This window comes from Bufo gargarizans, chromosome 5, assembly GCF_014858855.1.
Source record: "Bufo gargarizans isolate SCDJY-AF-19 chromosome 5, ASM1485885v1, whole genome shotgun sequence".
Lineage (NCBI taxonomy): Eukaryota > Metazoa > Chordata > Amphibia > Anura > Bufonidae > Bufo > Bufo gargarizans.
Window position 1 is genome coordinate 470,022,553 of NC_058084.1, and position 12,181 is coordinate 470,034,733.

At 47.0% G+C, this 12,181-nt stretch overlaps 1 protein-coding gene across 1 annotated transcript in view; it reads right to left on the bottom strand.

Annotated features, from left to right (window-relative positions):
• LOC122939047 (amiloride-sensitive amine oxidase [copper-containing]-like) overlaps positions 1 to 6,700 on the bottom strand; it is a 66,143-nt gene extending 59,443 nt beyond the window's left edge. The window contains exon 1 of the mRNA XM_044294977.1: positions 6,632 to 6,700. The gene's annotated coding sequence lies outside the window, so the exon portion shown is untranslated. The remainder of the gene's footprint in view (positions 1 to 6,631) is intronic.
• Positions 6,701 to 12,181: the final 5,481 nt, after the last annotated feature.

Consider the following 12,181-nt stretch of genomic DNA (forward strand, 5'->3'; position numbering starts at 1 on the left):
ATTACCACCAGCATGAAGATGGATTGTTCTATCTTTCTGTAGGGGGGTGGGGGGCAGAGGCTATCTAGCTGCTTTCAGCTAAGCAGGTGACTAATGCTGGTGGATTTTAAATAAAGCCTGCCCTCCTCTGGCTTGTGAGAGGGAACTCCAGTTCTGATTCTCTCTTCAACAGTGTGCACGGCTATCGGGTCCCAAAAGAGAAACCCTCTCCCCTCCATGGACCAGCCCAATGCTTAGGTAGAGTCTTAGCCAGGCTTCGTCTAAGGGGCGGGGCTACCAGTGGAACTCAAGATGGCGGCTCTGCCTGATGCACTGAAAACAACATGGAAGGACTGCAGGCTCTAGAGGGCGGGGCTAGGAGAGGAGCAAATCACATGACAGGCAGTTCTTCCCGATCTATTACTGCTGTTACTTTATCTAGTACTGCTCTGGGCCCCTTTTAAAGCTGGGGCCCCGAAGCAGCTGCTTCCCTGGTAGCTACGCCACTGGGACTTTATTATATCAGAAACCGAGTCCAAGCGCCATACCTCTGGTGTCACTTGCTATTAATATGAGGCACATGGAGGTTCAAAATGAAAAACATGAATGACCTCACATTAAGGGCTCATTCAGATGGCCGTATGCTGTCCGCTAAAATGCAGATCCGTTTTTTTTTGCGGATAAGATGCTGTCCCACCCAATTCTATGGGGCCCTTTTCTTCCATTGCACGGCTCAGGAAAAAAAATGAAACATGTCCTATACTTGTCAGTGAAAATCAGGACATGGTCCTATTCAAGTCTATGGATCAGAAAAAAAAACGGAATGCAATCCATTTTTTTGCAGACATGCTCAACTGTCCGCAAAAAAAAAACGGATCTGCATTTTTGTGGACAGCATATGGCTGTCTAAATGAGCCCTAAAAGTAATCCCATCATGTACCTGTTCATATAATGGGCAACATGGGGTTAAGGTGAGGTGGGGTTATTTACTAATAATGTGAGGCACATGGAGGTCCAAACTGATAAAACCATGAACCTCGCATTAATAATAAGTGACCCCATCCATACTTTGCCCCCCCCCCAAAAAAAAATACACAAAATATACATGGTGTTAATGTGGGAGTATTTTGCTTTGATAGCAATGAGCTAAAAGCCTGGCTATCCAGGAATCATCAGACTGCTCCATATGAACGATACACCTGTCAGTGCATAAGCATGCAGCTTGTCATGTACCCAAGGACCCAGTTTGTACAGGCTGCACCCCCCACTGAAATAAGAGGTCATGGCCAGTGTCATCATCAGCCTTACCCTCCAGCACCACTGACTCATCCTGCTCCTCGTCAGTAGCAGTTCCTTATCCTCCTCCTCGTCAGTGGCAGTTCTTCCTCCTCGTCAGTGGCAGTTCCTCATCCTCCTCCTCCTCGTCAGTGGCAGTTCCTCATCCTCCTCCCCCTCGTCAGTGGCAGTGCCTCCTCCTCCTCCTCGTCAGTGGCAGTTCCTCATCCTCCTCGTCAGTGGCAGTTCCTCCTCCTCCTAGTCAGTGGCAGTTCCTCCTCCTGCTCGTCAGTGGCAGTTCCTCATCCTCCTCCTCCTCGTCCTCCTCGTCAGTGGCAGTTCCTCATCCTCCTCCTCCTCCTCATCAGTGGCAGTTCCTCATCCTCCTCCTCAGTGGCAGTTCCACATCCTCCTCGTCAGTGGCAGTTCCTCATCCTCCTCCTAGTCAGTGGCACTTCCTCATCCTCCTCCTCATCAGTGGCAGTTCCTCCTCCTCCTCCTTCTCGTCAGTGGCAGTTCCTCATCCTCCTCCTCTTCGTCAGTGGCAGTTCCTCATCCTCCTCCTCCTCGTCAGTGGCAGTTCCTCATCCTCCTCCTCCTCGTCAGTGGCAGTTCCTCATCCTCCTCCTCGTCAGTGGCAGTTCCTCATCCTCCTCCTTGTCAGTGGCAGTTCCTCATCCTCCTCCTCGTCAGTGGCAGTTCCTCATCCTCCTCCTCGTCAGTGGCAGTTCCTCCTCCTCCTCCTTCTTCTCGTCAGTGGCAGTTCCTCATCCTCCTCCTCCTCGTCAGTGGCAGTTCCTCATCCTCCTCCTCGTCAGTGGCAGTTCCTCATCCTCCTCCTCGTCAGTGGCAGTTCCTCCTCCTCCTCATGAGTGGCAGTTCCTCCTCCTCGTCAGTGGCAGTTCCTCATCCTCCTCCTCGTCAGTGGCAGTTCCTCATCCTACTCCTCCATGAGGCTTTCTCTGTGTGGGTCATCAACGACTACAGAGTTGGCAGCAAGATGCATAAGCTTCTTGTCTTCCACCTTCATCCCTTGATTCATGAACATGAGCATCTTCTCTAAGATAAATATGAGGGGGATAAGATCGTTCAAGCCGCAGTTGTCCCTGCTGACAACTTTGTGGCCCCTTCAAAGGGCTTCAGCACCGCACGAGGGATTGGTTTTTCTTTTTTCTGCAAGACAAGTTGTACTTTCTAATGGCGACATTTAATATTGAACATGAGGTAATGGGAAGCTGAGAAAAAAATCCAAATAAGGTGGAACTGGGAAAAAAATGGAAAAAAATTGAAAAAAACCCTAAATTCTGCCATAGTCTCATTTTTACCGCATTCCCTATGTAGTAAGGGCTCAAACAGCAGGTCGGCAATACACGGGCGCCGGCCATGTGAAGTTTGTGCTGCGGTGCAAACCCATTGACTTGAATGGGTCTGCGATCCGCAAGATCTGGCAAAAGATAGGACATGTCCTATCTTTTGCGGTGCAGAGGCACGGATCGTAAGCTCATGGAAACACTCGGAAGCGCTTCTGTGGGCTTTCGGGTCCGTGCTTCCACACCGCAAAAGATAAGACATGTCCAATCTTTTGCTAGATCTTGCGGATCGCAGACCCATTCAAGTCAATGGGGCCACTCCGCAGCACAGATTTCACATGGCCGATGCCCTTGTATTGTGGTCTGCTTTTTGCTGTTTACAACATGGGCACGATGGCCATATATTCATCTAAATGTAGATTTTATTGATGCCATTTTGAGGTGTGTATGACATTTTGATCACATTTTATAAAACTTTTTTTGAGAGGTGGAAAAAAAAATCTGTCGTTTTTTTTTTTGTTTTTTTTTTTAGATGATACAGGGATTTTGGGATAGCAGGTTCTATGCTACCACCACCACTGCAGCACAGAGAAGCCGTTCAGGACCCGGGAGCTCAATGCTCCCGGGGGAAAGCCACATCAGCTGCTCTGGTCACAATTGAAAATAGTATCTGAGAGGTTAAATGTCTGTGAATGGAGTTATCACCAATCATCAATCACCACAGTGCAGCAGAGTATACCACCGCAGCAGAACCATATACCGCAGTGCGGCACAATATACTGCCCCCACAGAACCAAATACCACAGTGTGGCACAATATACTGCCCCCACAGAACCAAATACCACAGTGTGGCACAATATACTGCCCCAGAAGAACCAAATACCACAGTGCGGCACAATATACTGCCCCAGAAGAACCAAATACCAACCTAGAATATGCTCCTATGTAGTGCCCATTGCCAGCTGCCACATTCTTTCCTCCTCCTCCACCACTTGTATCTTAAGATATGGAAGGAGGGGATGAGGAAGTGAGATGTAGGCACAGAGACAGTCGTATTATTAGCCTGCTACCTTTCAGCACTATCAAACATACAGGAGAATACAGCACTAGAGGCATGCCTTCAGAAATAATGATGCCCATATAGTTCCACCAACAATAATTATGTCCCCTATTGTGCTCCTACTAATAAGCCCCAGTACCCTGAGTAATAGTACCCTTATAGTGACATAATAATAATAGCCCCTATAGTGCCCCCAGTAATAATGCCTCCTATTATGCCCCAGTAATGTCCAATCCACTGCCCACAATGAGGTCTACCCCACTGCCCCCAGTAATGTTATCCCCACTGTCCCAGTAATATCCATCCTACTGCCAACAGTTATGTTACGCTGGTCATTGACACAATCTGCCACAATAGAAAACGGATCCATGCTCCATTGACTTTCGATGAAGTTCATGACGGATCCGTCTTGGCTATGTTAAAGAAAATACAACTGGATCCATTCATAATGAATGCAGGTGGTTGTATTATCAGTAATGGAAGCATTTTTGCTGAACCGTGCCGGACCCAGCAAAAACACTAGTTGAAAGTAGCCTAAGTCTATGAGAGACGTGAGTTGTAACATTGTATCTGTTTGTGCTGAGTTTCTCCACTCCACCCCTCCTACTAGAAGGTTCCAGTCTAGCTAGAAACTGTACATAAGGAGAGCAGTCAGAGCCCCTAGTGTTCTACAGTTAGGGATCAGTGCTTTGAAGAGGAGACTCTGCCAGACTACCCAGAAGATGCTGAGATGGGGATACTCTGCCACAGACCATGGAACTCCAGCCTTTGACAAGGAAAACAACCATCTGAGAGGGACAGCTATCTCAGGCCTTTCATCAGCATCACAGCTGGAGAAGCTAGCTCAGTGCCTCGTCTGTATTGTTTTGCACCTGAATCCCTCCAGTAAAGAAACACCCTGGTTTACTGCAGACCCTGACTCTCTGGACTTATTCCTCATTGGGGTGCACCACGCCTTACCATCCCTTCCAGAGAGCAGAAACACGTTGTGACACCTTAGACCGTCTGGGGACCCCAGCATAGCGTTGGGGCTACCCCAAACCTGGCCACTGCATATGGTCAAGTGGCCATTGAGAATGAAAACACTAATACTCACCTGAGTCCCATTCCCCCACTGCGATGCAGGCCCCAGGCCTCTGCTGGCATACAGACAGTGGGTTGTGATGATTCTATCATGTCACAGCGCAGGAGGTTGCAATGATGTCATTGCGATGCCTGGGACCTGGAGCAGGTGGTTGTAATGACATCATTGCTTCATGACCTCCTGCACAGATTCATGGCCTGCTTGGCCTGAGTCCTATAAGAGTGAATGGCCGGGCACTATTGGTTCACATGCCCCGTTGCAGTATTCAACTACCTTGCTGTCCTCAGGAATTCAGCACCTGGACCAGCACTGGGAACATCAGATCGTTATGTACCAGGCCAGCAACTATACAGAGGGTTCAGGCAGGGTAGTCGGGTAGTCTTACAGGGCCAGTCCTGTGTCTTGGGCCCCTTGTGCAGGTGGTGGGGGACAGGGGGCCGACCAATCGCTTAGGATCCCCAGTCTTTATCTTTCTCTTTCCTGAATTTTTTTATTAATGAAGCCAATCGTGAAAACTTTTGATTCGTTTGGAAGAATTTTTGTGACATTTGTGACGAATTCTATTTGTTTAGAACTGGTTCACTTATCTCTTATCAGTACAGACTTTGTACAACATGAATCATTATAACCGAGGAAACCGGGGGTCTCCAGGTCTTCCAAGTCATGGAAGGCAAAGATAGCAAGAAGAATGGTGGAGCCCAGCACAGTTCATCCTGACGGCATCTCCCTGCCGCTCTCCATTCATAGATATTTCACATCTACTATTTTTGTAAACTCTAACACAGAATTGCATTTTTCTTTTACAAAATTCACAGTCACAAAATGTAAATGATTCTACCACAAAATAAGTAATATTTTAGCACGTGTTCATACAGCAAATAATGGGTATTTAGTAGGACTAATCTGTGTGGTTAGCTGCTGCAATCTCAGCATGGTAAGGGATCATTCACACGTCCGCAATTCTGTTCTGCATTTTGCGGAACGGAATTGCGGACCCATTCATTTCTATGGGGCCGCACGATGTGCTGCCCGGATCCAGAAAATGCAGACCCGCACTTCCGGGTCCGCAATTCCGATCCCGAAAAAAATAGAACACGTCCTATTCTTCTTCGCAATTTGCGGACAAGATTAGGCATTTTCTATTAAGTGCCGGCGAAGTGCGGTCCGCAAAATGCAGAACACACATTGCCGGTGTCAGTGTTTTGCGGATCCGCAAAACACACACGGATGTGTGAATGGACCCTAATCTTTTTTCCTCCACTCTGCTTATATAAAGTCCACATATGGACATTCTGCGCCATTCTTTGTATTCTACCGCCCAGTGAATACAATAGGAAGAGGAATGCCGGCAGGTTTGACTGCTATTTTGCAGCGATATCAGCGCGTTACTTTAGAACATCCTGCTGTATATAATATAGTAAATGATTCTATTCTGTGTCAGGAAATGAAAATAAAAACTGTTTACAGACCTCGTTCCAGACTAAACTTCTGCTTCCCTAAAGGCAGAACATTCTTATCCCTATGACTAATAAACTGTAGCAACAGTCACAAAATTAAAAAGCAATGTCTGCAGACAGTACGAAGTTACAAAAAAGTAACATTGGACACAGAATGTAACTACATTGTTTCCAAAGCCCAACATCTTTATCTTCCATCTGAGATCTCAGGACAGAAGATAGAGATAAATATGATGTCAGAAGGCAGGGTCTTCAGGCTTGGAAAGACACCAGCCCGAGCTGTAGCCCCTCTTCTCATGGGGCCGGTAGCAGCAGCATGGACTGCCTCTATGGTACATAGCATAGGATTAATTAGCCTGAGTCTGTGCGGTGACTACAACCATCATCCTCCCATGCCCCTGGGGTAGCGCTGATTGTCACCTCATGACCCAGGAGGATGATGCTTTATGTGGGCAGCCGGACTCACCTGCTGAGCTGGATGCAGCGAGCAGTCACCTGCCTCCTCCCTGGAGTCTGCGATCAGCACTGCAGCCCGGGCTTATTATACAGGGGGGGGGGGGGGGATGAGTGACAGGGGGGAGGGGCCGGTGACAGACACATCCAGTGTCAGACTGCGGTGCCTAGGGCCCACCAGTGGAAATCATTCTAGGGGCCCACCCTACAGCTACTTCGGACTCATGCACATGAATATTTGCAGTTTACACAGGGCGCCAGAGCAGGAGATGGTTGGGAAGGAAGCGTTCCCTCCCGACAATTACCCGCTCTTTAACGCTGTATTTACATGCATTGATCTCCATTGTACGGGGAGCAGTGATCACTACGGTCATTGTTCTTCCCCATACTGACTGGTTGTTTGCCGGCAGCAGATCGTGATTACGCAGCACAATCTACTTCCAGCAAATGATCATTTTTCTGTGCGCACAAACGATCGAATTACGGTACCCGATGAATGAGCGTTTCATTCGTTCATCATTTACCAATGATCTTGTGTAGGGGCTTCTTTTCTGCAGGAAGAGTTGACATATTTATTGTTGCATTTTTTGAGTGCATATCATTTTTTGGATCATTCAATATTACACTTTTTTGGGACAAGGGGACAAAAAAAATGGCAGTTTCTTTTCATGGCATTCACCAGACGCAGCGATGCCTAATATGTCTATTTTTTAAAATTTCTATTAAAGGGTTTGTCTCATCTCTATTGCTAGGATATGCCCCCATTGTCTTAAAGGTGGGGGCCACACCTATGCTGGGACCCACACCTAAATTGAGAACGGAGCCCTGAAAGTGGTGGAGGGCGCGCTGCGCATACGCCCTCCATTTATTTTGAATGGGGCCGCCACAAATACCCGCGCGCTGGCTCGTCTATTTCCGTCGGGCCCATAAAAGTGAATGGGAGCGGTGGCCGGTCGTGAGCAGTGCGCTCCCATTCACTTCTATGGGGAGACCGCTTGGTGGTGACCGGACGGGAGTCCTCCAGCCACCACCTTGCGGGGGCTCCGTTACTGATATAGGTGGGACCCACATCTATAAGACAAGCCATATGAGCCCACTGTCTGAGATAAGACAATTCCTTTAAGGGTCCATTCACACGTCCGCAAATGGGTCCGCATCCGTTCCGCAATATCGGGAATGGGTGCGGACCCATTCATTCTCTATGGGGCTGGAAGAGATGCGGAGAGCACACTACGTGCTCTCCGTATCCGCATTTCCGGAGCGCGGCCCCAAACTTCCGGACTTTCAGTGCGCGGCTCCGCAAAAAAATAGAACATGTCCTATTCTGGACAAGAATAGGCGGTTCTATGGGGGGTGTCGGACGGGTTTATTGTGGGTCCGCAATTTTCACACAGTGAAAAATATCTTTTTGTGTTACCATTTTTTTTTAAAGCCATATTTTTTATAATTTTTGGGCCAATTAAAGTAGGAGCTTGTTTTTTGCAGGATGAGGTGGCAGTTTGATTGGTACCATTTCGGAGTATATATGACTTTTGAATGGCTTGGCATTAGACTTTGTTTTGGCACAGTTTGTATTTAGTTTCTTTTTATGGCATTCACCTGAGGGGATATTGTCATATAGATACAGAGCAGCTCGTCACAGACGCAGCGATACCTAATATATGTCTGTTTTTCTTTGTTTTCTGTTATTTATAATTTGATATGACTTTATTATGGGGAAGCTAGTTTTTTTTTTTTTTTACTTGAAACCTAAGTATCCTACAGGTTAATACCCAAAAGAAAAAGCACAAAATGAAACAAAAAATACTGTCTTTTTTTGCATTTACGTCTACGGAGCTGTGTCCTTTGTGAGATCGTATGTTGGAGTGTGTATGACTTTTTTAGCAATGTTTATTCAAATTTTTGTAGCATGCAATCATAATTGTGATATAAAACTACAGAATGTTGCAGGAAAACTACAACTCCCAGCGGGTCCTGAAGGTTTGCATCTCACAAGGCATGCTAGGAGGGGAATGCAGTAAAATGTGAAATTATATTTTTAATTTTTTAATTCACATATATAATGCATAGGCCCACATAACGTTATGAGGCGGATATTTCTGCAGGGAAACCATTGCTAGTCTCCCAGGCAGAATTTTTTTTTTACAATTTAACATTTATCCAACATCACACACTAAACATAAGACCACTGCTGCCACACACAGGGCCCGCCTGACGCTGCCACACACAGGGCCTACCTGACGCTGCCACACACAGGGCCTACCTGACGCTGCCACACACAGGGCCTACCTGACGCTGCCACACACAGGGCCCGTCTGACGCTGCCACACACAGGGCCTACCTGATGCTGCCACACACAGGGCCTACCTGACGCTGCCACACACAGGGACTACCTGACGCTGCCACACACAGGGCCCGCCTGACGCTGCCATACACAGCGACCGCCTGACGCTGCCACACACAGGGCCCACCTGATGCTGCCACACACAGGGCCCGTCTGACGCTGCCACACACAGGGACCGCCTGACGCTGCCATACACAGCGACCGCCTGACGCTGCCACACACAGGGCCCACCTGATGCTGCCATACACGGCGCCCACCTGATGCTGCCATACACGGCGCCCACCTGATGCTGCCACACACAGGGCCCACCTGATGCTGCCATACACAGCGACCACCATGATGACTTTTCACCCATCTCTCGTCTCTGCAGTTTGACGAAAAAAAAACTTAGTTTCCTACTTTTACATCATCATCCTCCTACCTTCTGGACAAAACATCCTGCCACCTCCAATACTGTGCCCGCTGTGCTTCCCAATATTATGCAGAAACAGATAAATCCCTGATAATACTAATATAATGTGCGTAGTGCCCCTCAATAATTATTGTCATGCAGTGCTCTTAAATAATTGCGCCCAGTAAATACTGTCCTTGACACTTATAGTGTAAACATAATGTCCCCCCCAAAAAACTGTGCTATGCTGATACTGTGCCAGGGTACCCCCACAGTAATAGTGTTCCCAAAAGTCCCACCAATAAAAATAATTCTCTGCCAGAGTGCAATTGGTAGTAATAGTGCCCCTACAATGCTCCCAAAACTGTGCCCCAGTAGTGATAATGCTCCCATAGTGCCCATACTAGTAATCATGTTACCCAAAGTCCCCCAGTAGTAATAAAGCCCACCATAAAGCCTCTGTCACTATGGGGAGTAGGGGAAACCCCCCACCATATAGCGTAGGTATTAAAGGATAAAAACAAGGCCTGTAAGCAAGGATAGGGAAGAAGAAAACCTCCAATGCAACCCTCATCCTACCCCTGATGTCCTGACCGTATGAGCGCCACCTAATGGTGGGAGGACCTATACACTGAAACCTGGTCCCTACTGACCCTAGCGATCCCTAGCATAGGGGTCAGGAATAGGAGACTACCGGTTCCTCAAGGACACATAAGAACCGGAGTCTCCACAGGCCAAACAACCAAAGACAAAGGGAAAAGCAACATAATTACTGTCATGTACAAAAGTGGGTCCACCTGACCCCTAGAACAACACCACAACAGTAAGAGAGACAAGACAGTGAGCCCTCAACAGAATAAGCAGGTAAAAACCCAGAGACCTGAATCCCACCTGGATAACAGGTCTGGGAAACAAGACCCTCACCTGCCGCTGCAACAGGATGATAGCAGCTCACTGACTTGACTATTGGTTCACCCCACCGGGAAACCATGAAGCCCCCTTCCGGAGGAATAACACATAGGGAAACGTCTAGCATACATGGTGGGCCAAACAACACCAACAGACCAGACATGTAAATACAACAAGACGTACAACACACCCTACACGCAAACCCACACCAAACATACAGCACGTGAGGTAGGGTACAAGGAGGATACAAAAGGAAGACAATTTATGTCCAACAAGGTGTCCCTCAAGGACTGGGCAGGTTCACCCAGGAAAGGATCAGAGCTCTATCACCAAACAAGGCTGGAGTACCACTGACTCCAGCCTGGAAGCCACAAGTAAAATAAACCTCGTGGCCACACCCAGGACACACCTAAATCCCCACCAGCTAGATAACTAACCCCTCCGGCACCAGACAGGGAAGGCCCAAGGAGAAAGGAGGAGGCACCTTCATGTTGTAACCACAACACGATGCCGCTGGCAACAGCATGCACGGAAACACCAAAGGCCGTGACAGCCTCCCAATAGTAATAATTCTCCTTAACCTCTTAAGGACAGAGGGCGTACAGGTATGCTCTGTGTATTTCCGATCACCACAGCCCGGCGGGCGGTGATCGGAACAAAGTGTCTGCTCAAATCATTGAGCAGGCACCTTGGGTCAATGCCGAGGGGGGTCCAGTGACCCCCCCCCCGTATCGGCGATCGCTGCGGATTAACCCCTTTTCTATGCCTCTACCGCAGCATAGCATAGGTTTGTGTTTGAGGGAGCGCATCGAGTCTCCGCGCTGCTTTGGCGGGGACTCAATGTCTCAGAAGGCAGCCCGATGCCGTGCAGCATCGGGACCTGCCTTCTACGGGAGCCGAGGAGACCTAGCCTCAGGCCCGTCTCCTAGGCAACCTGTTTGTGTATTACTCACTGTAGTACACGAACAGGCAATGCATTGCAATACAAATGTATTTTAATGCATTTCAGAGGGGATCAGACCCCCAAAAGTGAACATCAGAAATAAAGTAAAGAAAAAAAAAAAAGAAAAATGTTTTTAATAAAATTAATAAAGTAATAAAATTGATAAAGTAAGAAAAAAAAACGCCCCTTTCCACTTATTTTAAAAAGAAAAAAGAAAAAGAAAAAAAACACACATATTAGGTATCGCAGCGTCTGTAACGACCGGCTCTATAAATATATATCACATGATCCACCCTGTCCGATAAATACCATAAAAAAAAAAACGGTGTAAAAAAAATGCAATTTTTGTCACTTTACATCACAAAAAGTGCAACACCAAGTGATCAAAAAGGCGTATGCCCTCCAAATAGTACCAATCTAATCGTCACCTCATCCCTCAAAAAATTAGCCCCTACCTAAGCCAATTGCACAAAAAATAAAAAAACTATGACTCAGAATATGGAGACACTAAAACATCATTTTTTTTGTTTCAAAAATGCTGCTATTGTGTAAAACTTAAGTAAATAAAAAAAGTATACATATTCGGTATCGCCGCGTCCGTAAGAATCTGCTCTATAAAAAAATTACATGACCTAACCCCTCAGATGAACACCGTAAAAAAAAAACGGTGTAAAAAATTCCATTTTTTGTCACCTTACATCACAAAAAGTGTAATAGCAAGCGATCAAAAAGTCATACGCACCCCAAAATAGTGCCAATCAAACCGTCATCTCATCCCGCAAAAATCATACCCTACCCAAGATAATCCCCCCAAAACTGAAAAAACTATGGCTCTCAGACTATGGAGACACTAAAACATGATTTTTTTTGTTAAAACTTACATAAACTTACATAAAAAAAGTTTACATATTAGGTATCGCAAGCGATCAAAAAGTCATATGCACCCTAAAATAATGTCAATCAAACCGTCATCTCA